This window comes from Leptonychotes weddellii, chromosome 2 (assembly GCF_054177405.1).
Source record: "Leptonychotes weddellii isolate Sample4059 chromosome 2, ASM5417740v2, whole genome shotgun sequence".
Classification (NCBI taxonomy): domain Eukaryota; kingdom Metazoa; phylum Chordata; class Mammalia; order Carnivora; family Phocidae; genus Leptonychotes; species Leptonychotes weddellii.
The window spans coordinates 170,868,916-170,889,680 of NC_138370.1; positions in this window are offsets into that span (position 1 = coordinate 170,868,916).

The following is a 20,765-nucleotide window of genomic DNA, read 5'->3' on the forward strand; positions in this document are numbered from 1 at the left end:
GGGTGTTGACCTATTTTTATTGATTTTGAGAGGGGTTCTCTGTGCTTCCTGGATTTTCATGCCTGTTTTCAGGAGAAGGTACTTTCTGACCTTTGTCATGATTCTTTTTGTTAGGGTTTCCCATCAGCTAGGAGGCATATTAGCAAAGCTTCCTTAGTTGGAAGAATATTTATTTAGATAAGTTTTTTGAGGAAACAAACATCTTTGGATGACACTGGGGATGAGGGCAAGACAATGTGTCTAACAGAGATATTGGACCCAATTTTATTTGGTTATAGAATGAAACTCTAAGTTGAGCTTGTTGAGGAGTATTTGAAAAATATGGAGTTTGAAGATTGAACTCAACTGTCTGCTTGGGAATTTGTGAATTTGCGAGTACCTGTCCTGAATTTCACTGCTAAAGACTTAAGGAGATTGTGGATAACGATGCACACTATGGGGACGCCAATAGTGCATATAGGGGCTACAAATGGAAGGCACCAAAACATTTTCCTCAGTCCTTTCTCTGGCAGTATATAAGGGGACTTTCTTTCTAGACCTCATAACTTAATCTCTGTGCTGTCTTGATGAATTATGGGTTCCTGCTCTGTCTCAGGGCCCTTCATTCTTGTTTTTACAAAGGAACCTACTTTAATGTTCCCTCTTGGGTCATTTTTTCATCATTTATATTTAGAAAGCTTTGCACATCAAAGTGTTAGGATAAAACAATTCTCTGTATTTGGACAAGACTTTATTTTGTAGATCATGCAGAAGAGTTCTCATGGCAGCTCCCTACTGACTGCTCCCGCTGTTCTTTGTGGCGGTCCTGGGTCTTCCCTGGCCATCCTACTGTTACGGAACTTGGACTGGATCGTCCGACGGAAGAACCAAGCAGCACCTGGAGATCTTGGAGGATAGGAGGTTTATTTAACGCTGGCAGGCTCAGAGGAGAGTGATCTCCAAAGGTCTGAGCCCCGAGCACAAAGGGAACAATTTATACACTTCTACTTCCTCATACTTGGCACTTCTGGCGCGTGCGTGAAGCGGGGCAGGGAGAAGAATCTGGACTGGTATGTGCAGGAAGCAGAGCAGGGAGAAGAACCTGGAAGAGCCCCGGGGCAAGGACTGGGACTCTCTCGCTGGCTTGGTTGGCCATCTTAGGACACAGATTTTCCTTATCACTACAAACTCCTAGATATCCCTTTAGCCCTACATGTGTTTCCATTGATGCTGTACTCCCCCAGCTATGATATTCATTACAGTCTGTTCCAATAATCTGGATTAAGTTCTCTAATTTCCCTAGTTACTATATATGCCAGAAGGTCAGCAGCATAACCTGCCTTGTCAACTACTGTGACTACTGTGTCTTTAGATCCTAGTGATGTACAAATGACACCATATTCCAACAAATAATAAATTCTGTGAGTAAATTAGTTCATGAATAAAATAAGTTGTTCACATATTTATCACCCTCAGAAGAATTTAACCTCCATAGATAGTATGCAGTACAGGTGGGTTTAGTAGTCCTAACAACCCTACCTTTAGAAGAGAAATCAGACTCATCAAGGTCAAACATTTTCCCAAGGTCATGGTCACACATTTATTGAAAGGATAGGAGAAACCAAAACCTGAGCCTTCTGATTTGAATCCAGGGCTCTGCCTACTATTCCAGACACTGCAGGTAGGCATGTTCATTACAACCACCTTTATATTTAGCCTCCTTTCTAATTTAGGCTCATGTTTTCAGTATTGTACCTAACAATTTAGGTTGTATTCACTGCTGATATATATTTCTAAATATATGCAGTAAATTTAAATGAATAAGATGCCTTGCTGAGTGGAAAATCTGGATTATTATGTCCTGAAAGCAGATCAACACAACCATTATATGCACATAAAAATAACCTTAAGACTGTTAATATGAATAATACGTTTTACCACCATTAAAGCAAGATTTAGACATTTAGCCTTTTCTCCCATAACAGGCTGTTCATTTTAGTACAGGAAGACTCTTAATAAAAAAGATTAATGAGATAAATAGCTTTCTTTTTATATACAGTTTTTTCCTCTTTCTGGAATTAAGTCTCTTCTGGAAACTCAACTGCTCTCTTTGTTATAAATTAAAGACTACTCTTTGGTTCAAAAGAACAAACAAACCAGGTGCATGCAACCAGAGATTACCTCAAGTATTGATACTGTCAAAGACTTTCACTGGAAAACATTTCCTTAAAAATTAAAACTTCACGAGGTCTCTCTGCCTCTAAACAGCTTTTCAGCCGGTGAACATATCTAAAAATATATATGAATTGGGTTCAGCTAAAGAAATGAAGCAATAAAAATGAAGGAGGTTAAAAAGTCTCCCTCTTTTATTTAAAATTCAAATAGAACATCTTTTATCTGAATTGACACTCTCTGTGACAATGCAAATTCTGTGTTGAATGTGAGGCAGAATTCTTGATTGCCAGTAATTCCCTCCAATCTAGTTTCCCCTTAAACATTGATGCCTGAATCCTTTGGTTTAAGATTCCTTGCTTCCTATTAATAGACATATGATCTTGGGGAAGAGTCAATCAGTCCTAGACAAAATGATATGTCCCTGTCCTCAGGCCACTCAGGGTTACCCATATTAAGCACTGTTGGTAGCTAGTCTTCAAAGTGGTCTGCCATGAATCTTGTCTCCTGGTAATGCCCTCCTTGCCTGCTATTGTGTAGGGCTGGATAACCTGGATAACCAATAAGTTATTGCAGAAATGATGGAGCATGACTTCTGAGGCTAGGACATAAAAAATATGGTGGCTTTTGTCTTTCAATCTAGGATCATTCTCACCAAGGAAAGTCAGTCTCTATGTCATGAGGACACTTAAACAGCACCATGCCTTCTGAGGCCTCCTGCCAACAGCCACATGAATGGGCCATCTTGGATAAGGATCCTGCAGCCCCAGTCAAGCCTCAGATAACTGGAGATCTGGACAACATCTTAACTGCAACCACATGAGAGACCCTGAATCAGAAATATTCAGGTAACTTTCTCTTGGATTTCTGATGCCCAGAAACCATGAAGTAATGATGTTTATCATTGAAGCCACTGAAGTTGGGGTAATTACAGAGCATTAGATAATTGATTGAAGCGCTAATAAAACAATTTACATAGCACCTTTGCACACTAGATACATGTTAAAGCATGCTCCCTTTTAAAAAGGGATATAATCATTATTATTACCCATTGTTGGCAAATCAGAAAATAGGCCAGAGAGGATCACTGAGTGAACTAGTGCCACATGGCTCATAAATGGTAGAGTCTAAAAAAAAATTTATTTATTTCCCCACCACACCATGTTCAGAGGTTCAGTTTCAAAGTTCAGTTGAACAGCTAATGCACAGAGAACCAGGGCAACCTGTCCAAACCTCCAGTTCCAATTCCTGTGTTCTTCCAGGTATCCTGCAGGAATGAGACAACAGGACTCTTGGACCCAGGTACTCCTTCTCCCAAGTGCCAGGAGTCCAACCTGGGGACAGACCAAATCCAGTGATTGGTCAATGTGAGGGAAGAGAGAGGATGTACAAAGGCACAGCTTCTTTGTCTGAGTTGAAGACATTCTGAAGGTCCAAACCAGTTCCAGAACTCCCCCCAGGCTGAGCTAATGTTTTTGTTGTGATGTCATAGCACCTCAACTTCTTGTTCTTCTGATGCCCCTGCTTTCACTTTCTCAAGGTTGATGTTTATGAGACCACTCTTCAACAAGCTTCCTGCATACAAATTCCTATTTTAGACTCTATATCCCAGGTAACATTCACAGTCTGTTTTACTTCTCAACTCACTTCAGTATTTTTAAAATGGCTGAGCTGGCCTAGGTGTTTAATTATTCTCACAGTGTCATCCCTGAATCAGCAGCACTAGCATCATCAGGAAAATTGAGAGAAATACATGTTCTCTGTCTCCACACCAGTTCTACTGAACCAGAATTTTGAGAGGTGGAAACCCAGAATGTGAACATGCCCTTCAGGGGAGTCCACTGTGTAAACACTGCATACATATATGACTATAAGAGCTGCTGCTTACATGTATTGAGTACTTACTATGATTTAAGCATGTAATGATAGTATATAACACATATGTTTCATTTGATTTCTTATAAGGAGGGTAAGTTTTACTGAGAGGGAAGTGAATCACAAAGCTCATCCCGGTCAGATCTACTGATTCAACATAAACAATTTTTGTGTTGAATCACTATTCTCCAGTGACTTTGTTTTTCTTCAAAACTAAAAACTTTAAGAATCTACTGATAATAATAAATGAGAATATTAATACATATTTACAATATATATATTACATTGTTTCAAGTATGTGCCTATATATACAATTATACATAATTATAATAAGATCGTATAAGAATAATTATGTATAATTATAATAAGATTTTATAATTATAATTAGACATGTATATAATATTATATTAAACATTATGTTATTAGATATTAATGTTAGCCTAAATTTATAGATTTAAAAAAATAAAGCCACTAGAGAACAGAAAGATTAAGTAACTTACCCAAGGTTGCACAGCCATATAAGAAGAGACACTGGGATTCAGACTTGTTTTAGAGACTCTTGAGTATCACCACTGTGAAATACTGCCTCTCAAAATAACATATTGCTGACATTATCTTAAATAAATGAACATATTTTAGCACCTTACTTTCTATCACTTCGGTGTGGTGGTATATGGTATCATGGCTAACAGGGTCAGCAGATTCAAGAATGGAATCTGGAGAAGAAAGTACAGCAATAACCACAGAGCACCCAGAATTCTGAAGTCTTGTAACACAGTCCTATTGGACTGAAGCCCACATACTAAGTAAGCGTGAAGATGGATACATAGATACCTTTGATCTTTTATTCTTGGCTGACCAAGTCTTTTTAAAATCCTCTTCATAGTTTGCTGCTCTTTCACAGTAAGAAGTAGAAAGTACTGTCGACCAAAACAACCACAATGACAAGAATAACCACTAGGTTTCTCAGATTCCTTTGCTATGAGGGCACCCGAATGTGACCTCCATTTAGCCAATCAGGCAACTCATGCAAGAGATGGCTGAAGATAGTAGCATGAAGAAAGTGGGCTGTAACTGGGATGATTGCTCTTTTGGCCAAAGTGCCAGAAGGAGCAGTTGTGATTAGAGCTGCTCATATCCCGTGTGGAGTGTGGTCAGCGGCAAAGGCCAGGTGATGATAACAGTGGTGTTTGTGCTTCCGACATGTGCTTCATTCCCAACTGTGTTGTTCCTGGCTTTGTTTTCCTTACTGGGTAACATATAGCACTATTTCTCTGTTCATCCTGGGCATTCTGTGAACTTCCTAGTGTCTTTAATAAATCCTCTTGGCTTAAACTAGCTAGGGTCATGTGTCATTTATCTATTGCTGCATAATAAACCACCCCCAAATTTAGCGACTTGAAACAACAACTGTGTTGCTCTTTTTACAGTTCTGTGGCTCAGTAATTCAGGCTGGGTTCAGATGGGCAGTTCTTCCACTGGATTTTCCTGGGGTTACTCTTGTGGCTGCTGCCATCCTATAACTTGACCCTAAGTGGATGATCCAAGGCAGCCTTACACATGTCTGGCAGTTAGCTGGGGCTCTTGGCTGGAGTGTCCAGGCCAAATCTCAGAAGTCTCATACTACTGTTTTCCCCACTTCTATTGAAAGCTGTTGATAAGATATAAAGTCAAATCTTGAGTCTCATATAGTCTGAGTAAGGAAAATACACTTTTAAAAGAATTATAACACAGTGAGACTGGATATGATAAAAGTAAACTTTGAGGGTGATGAGAGCATAAAAAGTACAGGATAGGATATGACAAAGACAAAAAAACCTGAAATGAATGGCGTGTCTATGTGTGGAGACACTTAGAAGGGGGTAATTAAAAGCACCTGGGCTTTGCTGGAGTCAAAGTGATGATGTAGGAGGCTGCAGGAGGTGGAGCTAGAGAAAAAGCAGAAGCAAGCTCAGGGGGTTCCTTCTGTGTCAGGCAAAAGAGTTGGGCTCTATCTTAGAGGCAGTGGGTGGATGATGAGAAATTTTAATCAGTGGTGAAAGATGGTGACATATCTGCTTTAAGAAGATCACTCTGGAAACCATGAGAAAGGTAGATCTGAAAGCAGCAAGACCTTGCCTACCCTGGGGATAGCCCAAGGGCATCTTAGAGCCATTGACAATGTATGTCTCTGGCTTCTCTTATATCAAATTTTCAACCTGAAACACTGTCCACTAGAATATCATTAAGCTACTCTCATGCACAGTTTAAGTAACTCACAGTTGGAAATGCTTAGATATTTTAAGGGTGGGTTATTTGATTTGCTTTTTTCTAGTCTACAATAAAATAAAAAATAAATGACTCCTAATCTATGCCTCCAGCACTCCCTCTACACAAACCAATCTCAATTTAGACTATTAGATCAAGCTGGCTTCTACTCAAAAGCTAATTTTGGATGGAAAGATGAATCTAAAATTCCTGACAATATAGAGAAACATTTCTTGGTCGGCCTAGAAGCACTAGGTGGCTCAGTCGGTTGAGTGTCTGACACTTGGCTTCAGCTCAGATCATGATCTCAGGGTGGTGAGATCAAGCCCTGTGTCAGGCTCTGTGCTCAGCAGTGAGTCTGCTAGAGATTCTCTTCCTCTCCCTCTGTCCCTCCTCTGTTCGCTCACTCTCTCTCTTTCTCTCTCAAATAATAAATACATAAATCTTTTTAAAAAATTTTCTGGGTAGGTCTAAATTTGTCATCCATAGTCCCATGTATTCTACCATTCTTACTGCCCTATTCCTTTACTTTACAGTATTTATCATTATCAGTAATTACAAGTTTATCAGAATATCTCTTTGTGATTTGTTGTCACCACTAAACTGGCAGCCACATGAGCACCAACCACGTTTCTCTTATTTATTTTGCTCACACTGTTCAGCACAGTGTCTGTCACACAAAAATCACACTAAACATGGTAAGAAGGGAAAATGATCTCATTTTGTACAAGCTCTGTTTTCCAAAGAAAGCTTCATGACTGCCATTCAAATCTGTCTTATGAAAGCTAAGCTGATGAAGTACCATATGTGGTGGAAAGAGCAAGGTCTTTGGAGTCCAGCAGACTTAGGATCAAACCTTGCATTTGCACAGATGGGTGTATAACTTCAGAGAACGTGTATGAATGTCCTGTAGCTGCCATAACAAAGTACCAGAAACTGAGTGACTTAAAACAACAGAGATGTATTCTTTCACAGTTCTAGAGATCAGAAGTCTGAAACCAAGGAGTCAGCAGGACCACACTCCTTCCAAAAGTTCTAGAAGGTAACACTCTCTTGACTCTTTCAGATTTTGGTTACTCCTGGTATTCCTTGGTTTGTAGCAGCATAAATTCAAACTCTGCCTCTGTCATGGAAATCATGTGTTTCTGTGTGCATTAGCCTGTATTTTCCAGACAAACAGAACCAGCAGGTTATACATATAAAAATTAGCTCATGTGCTTATAGAAACTAAGAAGTTTCGAGATCTGTACCTGGCAAGCCAGAGACCCAGGAAAACCCGCAGTTTTGTTCCAGTCCAAATCAGAGCCCTGAGAACCAGGAGAACTGATAGTGTAAGTTCCAATCTGAGTCTAAATCCAAAGGCAAAATAAGATCAATATCTCCACCTTGAAGACAAACAGAAAGAGAATTGTTTCTTACTCAGCCTTTCATTCTATTCAAACCTTCAGTGGATTTGATGCGTCCTACACACATTGGGAAGGGTAATCTGTTTTACTTAGTCTATAGATTCAATGTTAGTCTAATCAAGAAACACCATTACAGGCATGCCTGAAATAATATTTAATCAAATATCTGGGCATCCCTGTGGTTCAGTCAAGTTGACATATAAAATTAATGATCGTCCTGTGTCCTCTCCCTTTCTGTCTCTTATAAGGACATTCTCATTGGACTTAGGGCCCACTCAAATTTAGTATGACTACTTCTCAATCCTTATATTAATTAGGTCTGCAAAGACCCTATTTCTATATAAGATCACATTCACATGTACTAGAAGTTAGGACTTGGACACATCTTTTTTTAGAACACAATTGGATTCATTACTATATTAGTTTACTAGGACTTCCATAACAAAATACCATAGACTGGAAAACTTTAACAACAGAAATTTATTTTCTCATAGTTGTGAAGGCTGGGAGTCACTAAAGGAAGTGGTCTCACTTGCTAGAGCTTTGGAGGAGATAGCGCCACCTTTGGGGTCGTTCTTCCATTTTTTTGAAGGATACCACATTTTTGCAGCTAGATCACTCTATTGGCTTATCCCATACAATCATGGAAATCTGACAACCTTCCTACATGTTGCTCCTTTTCTGTCCCCAGCATTCCAAGCTGGCAGAGTTTCTGTTCCTATAACTCCAACTCTATTTCTGGCTTCTGCTGAGATGCCTGGTTAGATACATGAGTCACACCATAATCTCTTCAGCAAATTATTTTTTTCCAGCCATACTCTTGGTGTGCTCTTCAGAACACATTACCTCATGTTTTTATGATATGGATAGACAGAGAAATTTCCAAATCTTCAAGTTCTGGTTCATTTTTACTTAACACCTCTTTCAACTATCTCTCTTCTCTCATATTTTCCTAAACACAGTAAGAAGAAACCAGGCTAGGCCTTCAATATTTTGCTTAGAAATAAACTTACAAGTAGGTCACTCACAAAATCTCTACTTTCCTCAAAACATAGAACACAATTTGGCCAACTTATTTGCTGCTTTGTAACAAGGATCAATTTTTCTCCAGTTTCCAATAATATGATCCTTATTTCTGTCTGAGAATTCACCAGAATCATCTGTAATGTCCATATTCCTAGCACCAATCTCTGCTAGATTTTTTCAAGCATGCACCTCAAAACATTTCTAGTGTCTACCCATCAGCTGGTTCCAAGGCCATTTCCACATTTTTTTATAGTAGCACCCCACTTCTCAGTACTGAAATCTGTATTAGTTTTCTAGGGCTGCCATAAAGGAATAATGCAAACAGGGTGGCTTAACAAAGAGGAGTTGGTTTTTCACCACTCTAGAGGCTTGGAGTCCAAGATCATGATGCCAGCAGATTTGGTTTCCTCTGAGGCCTCTCTCTTTGACTCGTAGATGACCACCTTGTTGCTGCCTCTTCCTATGGTTGTCTCTCTGTGCACACACAGCCCTACCTAGTGTGTCTTTCTTTGGGTGTCCAAATGTCATCTTCTCATAAGGACACTAATCAGATTGGATCAATGCCTACTTATATGACTTTGTTTAATCATAATTACCTCTTTATTTATTTATTTTTTATTATGTTCAGTTAGCCACCGTATAGTACATCATTAGATTTTGATGTAGTGTTCAATGACTCAATAGTTCCAGATAACACCCAGGGCTCATCACAACACATGCCCTTTAAAGTCTCCATCTCCAGGGGCACCTGGGTGGCTCAGTCGTGAAGCATCTGCCTTTGGCTCAGGTCACATCCCAGGGTCCTGGAATTGAGCCCCGCATTGGGCTCCCCGCTCAGCGGGAAGCCTGCTTCTCCCTCTCCCACTCCCCCTGCTTATGTTCCCTCTCTCGCTGTCTCTCTCTCTGTGTCAAAAAATAAATAAAATCTTTAAAAAAAAATAAAGTCTCCATCTCCAAATATATTCTGAGGTACTAGAGGTTAGAGCTTCAACATATGAATTTTGGAGGGGACACAATTCATTCCATAACATTTACACAATGTATATACATGCTCAGAGGTAAATTTAAATATATATGTAGAAGAGCTCCTCCTATCATTGGCTGGCCTACGTTATTGAGTAGCATTTAGAATGATCCTCTCAAATCATGATCACCATCTCAGTCATTCTATGTGAGAAATCTTAGTACTTGCGTCCAAACCATAGGTCTTTTGAGTTAGACTTGAACTTTGCCTTGTTTGTTATGGTCTTTGGGGAGAATAACCAGTAGTGTCGTGGATTCATATAACCGAACTTGCATGCCTGATATGTAAAAGAGAGCTTCCTCTTCGCCTGCAAAAAATGTGGTAACACTCAACAAGCCCAAATTCGTTCTTCCTCTCTCTTTCGTGTATCTGTTTAGTGGATGCCAGCAATAAATCAGGCCTTATTTTAGGGTCTGGGTGATATATCTGGGTCCTAGCTGGTTGAATGAGACAATTAGTTACCTGCCCCAAGGTAGTTTACATTATAGAGAACAAGAAAAATAAGTAATGATATATGAAAAGATAAATTGAGTGTGTGATAACAGTTTTGAATGCTAATGATGATGGTATAGAGAATATATTGGTTGGGAGTGGAGAAAAAAGAAGGTACTTCAGACTGTGTGGTGAGAAAACCTGTCCACAGAGGGATTTAAATTGATACCTGAATAATGAAAAGTAATAATGAAAGTAATAATCTCAAGTGAATAATGGAAAGTAATAATCTCAAGGTAAAAGTGAAGGAAAACATTTTATACGAAAAGAATAAGTTCATCGACCCCAAGATAGGAAAGGAGTGCCATTCTCTAGTTAAAAAAATGATAGTAATAAAAAAAAGTTGTGTAGTATGGTTGCAGTATGCTGATTGAGGGAAAGAGTCACAGTCTAGAATGACCTATTTTTAAAACATAATGATATATCCCCAATGAATAAGAAATTGTTGAAGGATTTTAATCCAAGGAATAAAAAATCTAAAATATGCTTTTCAAAGTATACTGTCAGTTGTGTGAAAAACTGTAACTTCTAGCTCAGGCCAAGGAGTAAACTCACCACAGCTAGTCTCTCCCTAAAACTTTATATAAAATAAAACAAGCAACTATTTGAAATCTCTGAAAAGTAAATAAAGCAGACAGAGTGTAGAAAAGAGTCAAAACTTAGAGAGAGACCTTACGGGGGTGAATTTACTTATTTTTTCTTACTCTTGTTGCTTTGCTCTGATGGCAGTCCTAAGCCACAGTAATGCATGTCCATGTCATTGAAATCCCAACAGGAGTAAGAAGGGTTCAGAAAAAGTTTTGAGTAAATACTGACCAAAAACTTCCCCAATATCATGAAACATATAAATTTGCAGGTTCAAGGCACTCAGTCAACTCTAAACATATAAACTAAAGAAAAACAATGCCTAGACATTATAATCAAACCAGCCTTTTGACAATAAAAGACAAACAAAACAAAACAAAACAAAAAAACAGTTCTTTAAGGAACTAGAGAAATATAACACATTACATCATGTAGAGGAATAATGGTTCAAAAACCATGGATTTCTCATCAGAAACTATGGAAGACAAAAGAGAGCGGAACAACATTTTGAAATTCTGAAAGAAAAATAAAATAAAGTGCTGAAAGAAAGAAGGGAAGAAAGAAAAAGAAAGAAAGAAAGAAAGAAAGAAAGAAAGAAAGAAAGAAGGAAAGAAAGAAAAGAAAGAAAAGAACACTTTAATACATATTATGTACCTTTTACAAAATAAGTTACTCTAAATTAATAATGGATTTGACTGTGAAAATCTAAAACTATAAAACTTTGTGATCTTGGGCTAAGTGAAGATATTTTAACTATGACATGAAAATCATGATCTAGAGAAAAAAGAAGGTAAATTAAACTTAATCAAATTTTAAAAACTTATTCCCTGTGAAAGACCCTGCTAAGAGAATAAAAAACTAGACATAGTCTGGGAAAAAATATTTGCAAAACTCATACTGACAAAGAATATATAACAAATTTTCACCAAAAAATATATGCAAATGTCAAATAAGCACACGAAAAATGTTCAACATTGCATATTATATGTAATATTATAATATATAATACTATATATACAAAAATACTATCTCTATATCTACAGATATAGATATGTAAAATGAAAAGATGTGCAATTATATATAGACTATATATATATAGACTCCAAGTGCTCAAGTGTTGGCAGAAATACAGAGCAACTGGAGCTTTTTCATACATTTCTCATGAGCATGAAAAATTGTTAAAGCCACTTTGGAAAACAGTTTCTTGTAAAGTCAAATGTATACATACCATGTGACTCCTAATGAAGGAAATTAATGAAAAGAAATACAAAGTTATGTTTACAAAAAAAACCTATGTGGCTTCATACTCATCCTTAACTGGAAACAACCCAAATGACCTGTAATTCATGAATGGATAAGCAAATTGTAAGTTATCTCTACAGTGGAATACAACTCAGCAAGAAAAACCAACAAACTACTGATACACACAACATGGACGAATCTCAAATGCATTTTCCTGAGTGAAAAAAGCCAGACTTAAAAGGTTATAGAACATATGATAAAAAAAAAAGTAATAATAATAAAAAAAAAAGGTTATAGAACATATGATACCATTTCCATGATATCCTAGAAAAGATAAAATTGCAGGAATGGAAAGCAGATCAGTAGTGTCCAGGGATTGTGAGTTGAAAGGATGGGTTTACCAGAAAGGAACAGTGAGAGGGAGTAATGAAACTGTTTCGTGTGCATTTGTCAAAACTTACAGAACCATAAAAGAGTAATTTTGCTGATGTAAATTCATTTGAAGAGTGAAAGATTAGACTATAGGGAGTGAAAATTAATCATGGTGCTAATTAAAAAGGAATTGTGGTAGTCAAGGCAAGAAATGGGCCACGAGCTGGGATTGTGGAGATGGAGAGCAGTGAACAGGGTGTGTTGTCAAAGTTTAACTGACAGGCTTTGCAATGATTGCAAGTGTTGGATTGAGGGAGAATAATCATGCAACAATTAACTCCCAGTTTTGGGCTGGATCAGTGAGTGAATTAGGGACATTTATTGAGACTAAAAGAGGGAAAGTTTTGGAAGATAGGTTGATGAAGGAGTTTAAGAGTTGTATTTTGGAGGCATTACTTATCAAATGTCTGCTTGACAAATATGTGGATTTCACTACCCCAAATGAACCCATTCACAAAGATTTTCCCAGTTTCTTAATATACTGCATACATATAAATCTTTAATCAATCCTTTATCTGAATTTCCTTTTTCACTTTCCTCACAAATTGTATAGAGCATGTTCTACATATTATATTGTTGACTTTCTGTCCATCCCTGATCCCTTTCTGAAAACCACCCTAAACTGTAAGCACAATGGTAGGTTTCAATATTACAAAAACTTCTTTCTTAGAATTCTATGTGAGGGCGCCTGGGTGGCTCAGTTGGTTAAGTGACTGCCTTCGGCTCAGGTCATGATCCTGGAGTCCCGGGATCGAGTCCCGCATCGGGCTCCCTGCTCGGCAGGGAGCCTGCTTCTCCCTCTGCCCCTCCCCCCTTTCATGTGCTCTCTGTCTCTCTCATTCTCTCTGTCTCAGATAAATAAATAAAATCTTTAAAAAAAAAAAAAAAAAGAATTCTATGTGAACCTTATCCAGTCCATGAATTCACAGGCATTTCTGAGAGTCTTCTATTTGCCTAGAACCATGTTCCTCTGTAACGGCTAAGACAGAACACTTGTTCCAAAGGAGCTCCTAGTGGTAGGAAAGACAGTACACACAAACACACACATACTATCCCCCCACACGCACACTATTAAGGATTAAAGGACAGTCCAGTTAAACAGGAGGTTCTGAGATTTAAGATTTAAGGTTCTGAGATTTAAATATGCTTTGCTTAGTTTATGAGAAGCACAAGCTTCATGTGGGAGATATGCCATGACCTGAGCCTGCAAAAATAAGAATGTCCTGTCCACACTGAATCTAGGAGTATGCCAGAATCTTCTTTCCATTGCCAAAATTTGTTTATTTATGCTGAAGAGAAAACAATTGAACCAATGTGTGTACAATACTTTGTGAACTGTAATGTGCCTTATAATTGTCAGTTCTACCATTATTGTTATTAATGTGTGCATTATTATCCCCTCAATCCATGCACCCTGGCTCTTAAACCTGGGTTTTAAAACCAATGTGTGTAACAGAATAGTGTTTGCTGAGACCTAAATAAAAAGCCACAACAATGTAAATCTGACACATTTTTAGTATTATGCTGCGTCTAATTGTTATTGTCCACATGGTAATTCAGAAGCAGGACAAGGGGATGGGAAAAGAGACCTGGCCTGGGACTAGGCAGGTTTGTGTTCTGGATTTATCCTTTCCATTAATTATCTCTGTGACCCCAGGTAGGGCTCTTTCTCTGGGGTCCTCAGATTTACCACCCGTAGAGTGAATGGGCCAGAGTACATATTCTCCCCGGTTCCTTCTGCATATAATCCTGTATGGATTGTATGAGCAGCACTGATGAAAGCATGTCAGCTAGAACTTGCCAGCTACATTTTAGGAGGGCATGGCTGAGCTAGAGGAGAAAGTCAGCAGGGGCAGTCCTCATGGACTTGAGTGATGTCTCCTGTGAGAGGCACCCAGAACAGCTGGCCCCAGCCAGGAGGCTGCCCAGTGCTGAAGGGATGCTGTGTTAACATCTGGCCCTGGGTGATGTTAAGTTACTGAGGAAGAAAATGTTACATGGATTGGCTGGACTCAAGCTGTTACATTTGATGGTTATGTATCCCAAGGCCTCCCAGTGAGCAAGAGAGTTTCCACAGAGAAGTAAATTCCATCAATAATAATAACAGTAATGAAAATAGTATCACAGTTATTGTAATAATAGCTGGGTTTATGGTGTGTTTTTCCAGTTGAGTAGTCAGACACGATTACAAGCAGGTTGTGTATAAACTCGTATAATTTTCACAACACTGTAAAATAGATACCATAATTACCTGACCTTTACAGATAAGGAAACTGACACAGAAAAGTTAAATAATATCTTATCGTCACATGTTCGTAGGTGGCGGGACTAGAATTCAAATCCAAACACCCTTCCATAGGGATAGGTGTTACCAAACATAGAACACATCCACCAGTAAAATCAGAGGACTGTTTACTGCTTACCCAAATTCAAGCCTTTTTTCTTTTTAAAAGTTTACATTTTATGTGTATAAGATTTTGCAGTCAAACATACTCTCATTCTGATGCGCCACGTGACCAAACTCAACTTCTCCTTTGCGATGGTGCTCAAGGTCAGCTCCGTATAAAGAGTTACAGCCTCCTTCAGTGGAGTGAGCCCATCGTCTATATGCCACCACACAGGTTTGAATTCACTTTTCTTGTCCGGTAACTGCATCGACTGTTTATGCCAGACTTATGATACTGGTCTGTGTCTCAGGCTCCGGGATGGTGTGTATACCCAGTGTCTTCAGCTATTTCTGGAATTGAGTAAGTGTTTGGTAAATGATGAATGAATGCATGTGTGAATGAGAGAATGAGTAGAAAAATACATTGTCTCGGGCGCCTGGGTGGCTCAGATGGTTAAGCGTCTGCCTTCGGCTCAGGTCATGATCCCAGGGTCCTGGGATCGAGTCCCACATCGGGCTCCTGGCTCAGCAGGGAGCCTGCTTCTCCCTCTGACCCTCTCCCCTCTCATGCTGTTTCTTGCTCGCTCGTTCTCTAAAAAATAAATAAAATCTTAAAAAAAAAATACATTGTCTCAACTGATACTCCCAGCAGCCCTGTGAGCTAAGGAGAGCACCATTCCTAGTCTCCACTTCCCAGAAAACAAAATGGGGCTCCAAGAAATAAAACGTGTTCCCCAAGATCCCCCTGTAACTGAACTAACGTGAGTTCATTTCTTGGCAAGTTACAGACAAAGACTACACCAGGTAGAGTTGTCGCACAAAGGAAACTTTATTTGCAGCAGATAAGGAGATCATGGGTAATAGCTTCCAAAGCTGTGACTTCCCAGAAGTGGGTTTCTTTTATTTAGGTTTCTTTGTATTTACACTATATCAGTAGGGAAAATAGACAAAGTCATTGCTCTCATGGAGCTCATGCTTTTGTAGAGGATGGAAAATAAATACATATATTTGCCAGATAAGTTATTATTTTCCTATCTTTGCCCTTCTAAGCTTTTCTGGAGATGCAAGGCCTTGAGTTCTCAAAACTGTATTTCCCAGACTCCCTTGCAACAGAGCTCCTGTAGGACTGACACATAAGAGGCACTTTGACAGATCTGGAGTGGAGGAGAAGGAAAAGCCCATAAGTCACCTGCAGAGGCTGAGGTAGACAGTTGAGCAGAAGCCATGGTGGAGTGTGTAGCAGCTAACAGTTAGTGTGTATGCTAACTCCTGTGTATCCACATTCTTGAGGTTTTGCTAGCAGCTGGGGGCCTCTTTCCCTAATGTCATTTAAGGCTCTGTCTGATCTTAGATCTTCCAGATCTTTTAATGATTTTATATATAAACATTTCCTCTATTGGTATTTTCCCTCTTAAAATTACCTAGAGCATTGGGCGCCTGGGTGGCTCAGTGGTTAAGTGTCTGCGTTCGGCTCAGGTCATGGTCCCAGGGTACTGGGATCGAGTCCCACATCGGGCTCCCTGCTCGGCGGGAAGCCTGCTTCTCCCTCTCCCACTCCCCCTGCTTGTGTTCCTGCTCTCGCTGTGTCTCTCTCTGTCAAATAAATAAATAAAATCTTAAAAAAAATACCTAGAGTGTTTTCAGCTTCCAAATGGAATTATAATGTCAAGTAGCGATAAGTTCTGGGGAACATGCAGCAGAGTAAGTGGGCAGAGAGTGGGTGAGTAGAGTGCTCTTCCAGATCTGGGAAGTCTTCTCTGAGGAGAGAACTGAATGAAGAGGCCATGCTGACAACTGAGGGAAGTGCGTTCCAGTCCTAGGGAAGGGCAAGGGCAAGGGACAAATGGCAAATACATAGTTGCTGTCTTCATAGAAAAACCTCGAGGCTGGTATGACTGTAGGATGTGTGAAAAGGAATAATGGGTAGGAGATGAGACCAACAAGAGAGGCAGGACTCAGTTCGGGGAGAAACTTGAGGGCCAGAGAGGTTGGATTGTACCATCAGAGTCTTGAGAAGGAGAGTAATATGATACAACACGATTGGGACCCCACCCCATGTCATCAGAGCCCATGCTAATTTATCATCTGGGCTCTCGTATTAATAATTATTATGTGTGTGAAATTATAGAATTTACAGAAAGATTTCATATTGTTGCCCCATCAGATCTTCACATTAACCCTGAGATGTTATTACAGTTTTACGGACTAGGAATCTGAAATTCAGGGAATCTGAATAGGACAGAGGCCTGAGGTAAAGCAGGTAGTGTCCATTAACTGATGAATAGATAAAGATGATACACACACACACACACACACACACACACACACACTGGAATATTACTCAGCCACAAAAAGCATGAAATCTTGCCATTTGCAATGACATGGATGGAGCTAGATGGTATTATGCTAAGTGAAATAAGTCAGTCAGAGAAAGATAAATACCATATGATTTCACTCATCTGTGGAATTTAAGAAACAAAACAAATGGGCAAAGGGGAAAAAAAAAGAGAGAGAGAGAAAGAAAGACAAACCAAGAACAGATTCTTAACTCTAGAGAACAATCTGATGGTTACTGGGGAGAGGTGGGTGGGAGATGGGTGAAATAGGTGTTGGAGATTAAGGAATGTACTTGTCCTGATGAGGACCAAATGTTGTATGGGAGTGTTGAATCACTATATCGTACACCTGAAATGAATATCACAATATATATTAACTGTCTGGAATTTAAATTAAAACTTGGAAAAAAAACAGAAGGAACAATTGAATATCTATATTAAGAGTATTTAGAGCCTCAAATTGCCTCCTTATCTCAGCTCTGTAGATGGCTGCCATGTCTATTTTCACCCCAGAGGAGGTCTGGCTTTTTTTTCCTCTGGAGAGCTTTCTAAAGTGCAGGATACCAGGCACATACCCTAATAATAACCCTCATGCTAACCCTAAACATAATCCTACTCCTAACCGTTATCCCCTAACCCCTAAACCTAACCTTCTGGAGAGTTCTCTGAGCTGCAGGATATCAGGCACATACCTTCACCCAAACCCTGGCCATAACCCTGCACTAACCTAACCCTAGATCTGAGAAGAAAAAAGATGTGATACACACACACACACACACACACACACACACACACACGTGGAATAGTACTCAGCCATAAAAAAGATTGAAATCTTGTCATTTGCAATGACCTGGATGGAGCTAGAGAGTAAATATTCTGTTAAGCAAAATAAGTCAGTCCAAGAAAGACAAATACCATATGATTTCACTCATAGGGGGAATTTAAGAAAGAAAACAAATGAACTAAGAAAAAAAAGAGACAGACAAACAAAAAATCAGACTCTAAAATACAGAGAATAGACTGGTGGTTTCCAGAGGGGAGGTGGGTGGGGGGATGGGTGAAATAGGTGGTGGGGATTAAGGAGTGTATTTGCTATGAGGAGCACTGGGTGTTTTGTGGAAGTTTGGAATGACTGTATTGTATACCTGAAAATAATATTGTACTGTTTGTCAACTAACTGGAATTTAAATAAAAACTAAAACAAAATAAAACAAAAAAAGCAGGTAGGAAGTGACAAAGCCAAGAATCAAATCCACATATCTCAATTCAAAGTTAAGGGTGACTTCTGCTAAACCAGAGGTGGCTTTGTGACGCAAGTATTGAATTGACCTTGAAATGACCTTTTGTCACAGTGTCTAAGAATAAGAGTTAACATTTACACACCATTTACACTTCATAACACACTGCGAAGTGTTGGACCCATGATGTGGGTCGGGTGGGATGATTCTAGAGTCCCAGGGGTGAAGGTCCTTGAGCTTGAAATGCTTGTCAAATGTGTATCCAAAACAATGGGGCTTCAATCAAAGTGCAGATTTCCATTCCATAGGGCTAGAGTGTCTCAATTCTGCTTTTGTACTTGGTTCTCAGCTGTCAGGTGGGGTCAAGGCTGCTGGCCCAGAGGCCACACTTGAGTAGCCAGACTCTAATAGTGAGTTAATTTTTCAATCAAAAAATAGTTTTGAGTTTCCATTCCATGCTTGATCTGTGAGAACAGGCGTATAGCAATTGCTAAGGCTGACCGCATACACTGAAAAGTTTCAAGCGCACACTGATCGCTATCCATTAACATAAACCAGTTATGAACCAGTTTCAAAGCCTTTTGCATTTACTGTCAAAATATCTAGTTTTGGGCTCTGTGCAACATGTTTATGAGCAATGCCTCTGAGTTAAAACTCTAATGTATCTAAAACTTTAAATGTATTTGGACTTAAGCATTTTACGGTACTGAGGATTGAGAATTTGCTAATTGAATATAGTCCATTAGAGAGTGAAATATTTTTTATTTATTTAATAAATTGGGGGAATTTTTGGAATAAGAAATCAATTACTTTCGAAGAATTTGACTACATATATATATATATATATATGTTCCATTATAACTGAAGAATGATCTTAGATTAGGGGCTATATAATATTACTTTAATAGCTTTCAGATATAAAATATGGCCATTTTACTGAGTTATTTAATACATGTAATTACAGGTTGTATACTGTGAACTATTGATCCAATAATTATTCATGTGGACTATTAAAAAGGAATGATTCATTTTTTATTTTACCATTTGAAAAAATGCTTATATATTATTTACAATTTGACAATTAGGAATAAAAGACTTTTTAGTACAATACAATATTTCTAATGTAGGGCAAGCCTTTGTGGGAGTCCAAGGTAACATTATATAATCAAAAATTAAATAACTTTAAATTTCAGAAGGGAAAAAAAGATACCCTTTTCCTTCAGTTAAGTATTTTAATTGCAGGACTATTCACCAGGAGTTATAAACCTTCCCAATGTAACTGAAATATTTAATATGAAATATAAAATATTTTAAGTGCTCTGCGGAGTTCTCAAAAAAGAATTGAAAGGGTGTTCTTTCTTTTTTCCTGTTATTTTTTTTTCTTTATGGGCTCCCAGAAAAGAATTTCCTCCTTAGTTCATTTTTCCTTTTATATTAAGAATAAAGGAATTGGGTCAGCCAAGAGTTTCAGCAAGGGGTGTTTAGAGCTCGTCACTTAGCTAGTGGTTAAAAGACAGTTTAATCAAGTATTTTGTAGGCGTGGTGCCTTACTCGGGTTTTTACGCACCCTCCTTTGAGTGGTAGTTTCTCAAGAACATCTCCATGCTTTAGTGTTGACTATCTATCTTATACTCTGCCAGACGACTTGATATACTATCACTAATTAAGTACATACTATGTGCGAGTCAGATGCCTGCCAGTATCTTATGTTCACCATCTCATTTAAATGCTTCTGTCGGGACGCCTGGGTGGCTCGGTCGGTTAAGCGGCTGCCTTTCGGCAGGATCCTGGGATTGTGTCCGGCTTCGGGCTCCCTGCTCAGTGGGGAGCCTGCTTCGCCCTCTCCCTCTGCCTGCAGCTCTCCCTGCTTGTGCTCTCTCTGTCAAATAAATAAAATCTTTAAAAAAATAAATAAATGCTCTGTCATTAGCCCCACTGTAAAAATTAGTAAAAGGAAAGGCAAAGAAGGTCAATTGAATTTCCAAGCATGTAAATCCAGGGAAGGACAGAGCTCAGAGTCACAATGCAGCTCTGAGTTTTGCTAACTACTCTCTTTGTACCCCACCATCGTTGTCCTTGAACCATCCTGTGACTGCATTTCTCAGTGAGAGTGATGTGGCACACAGGTCTTTGGCAATGGCAGGAGACTGTTCCCTGCGGAGGCAGCAGCTTATGAAGAGCTTCAAGTGCAGAGGGCTGTATTCATGGAACGCTAGGATCTGGGGAATGGGGAAGACGTGGCAGAAGGCAGAAATTGCATGGCAGAGAAAGGAGTTTAAATGCAAACATGGGAGTTCTCTGACCTGGCCTCCTACTAACTAATCA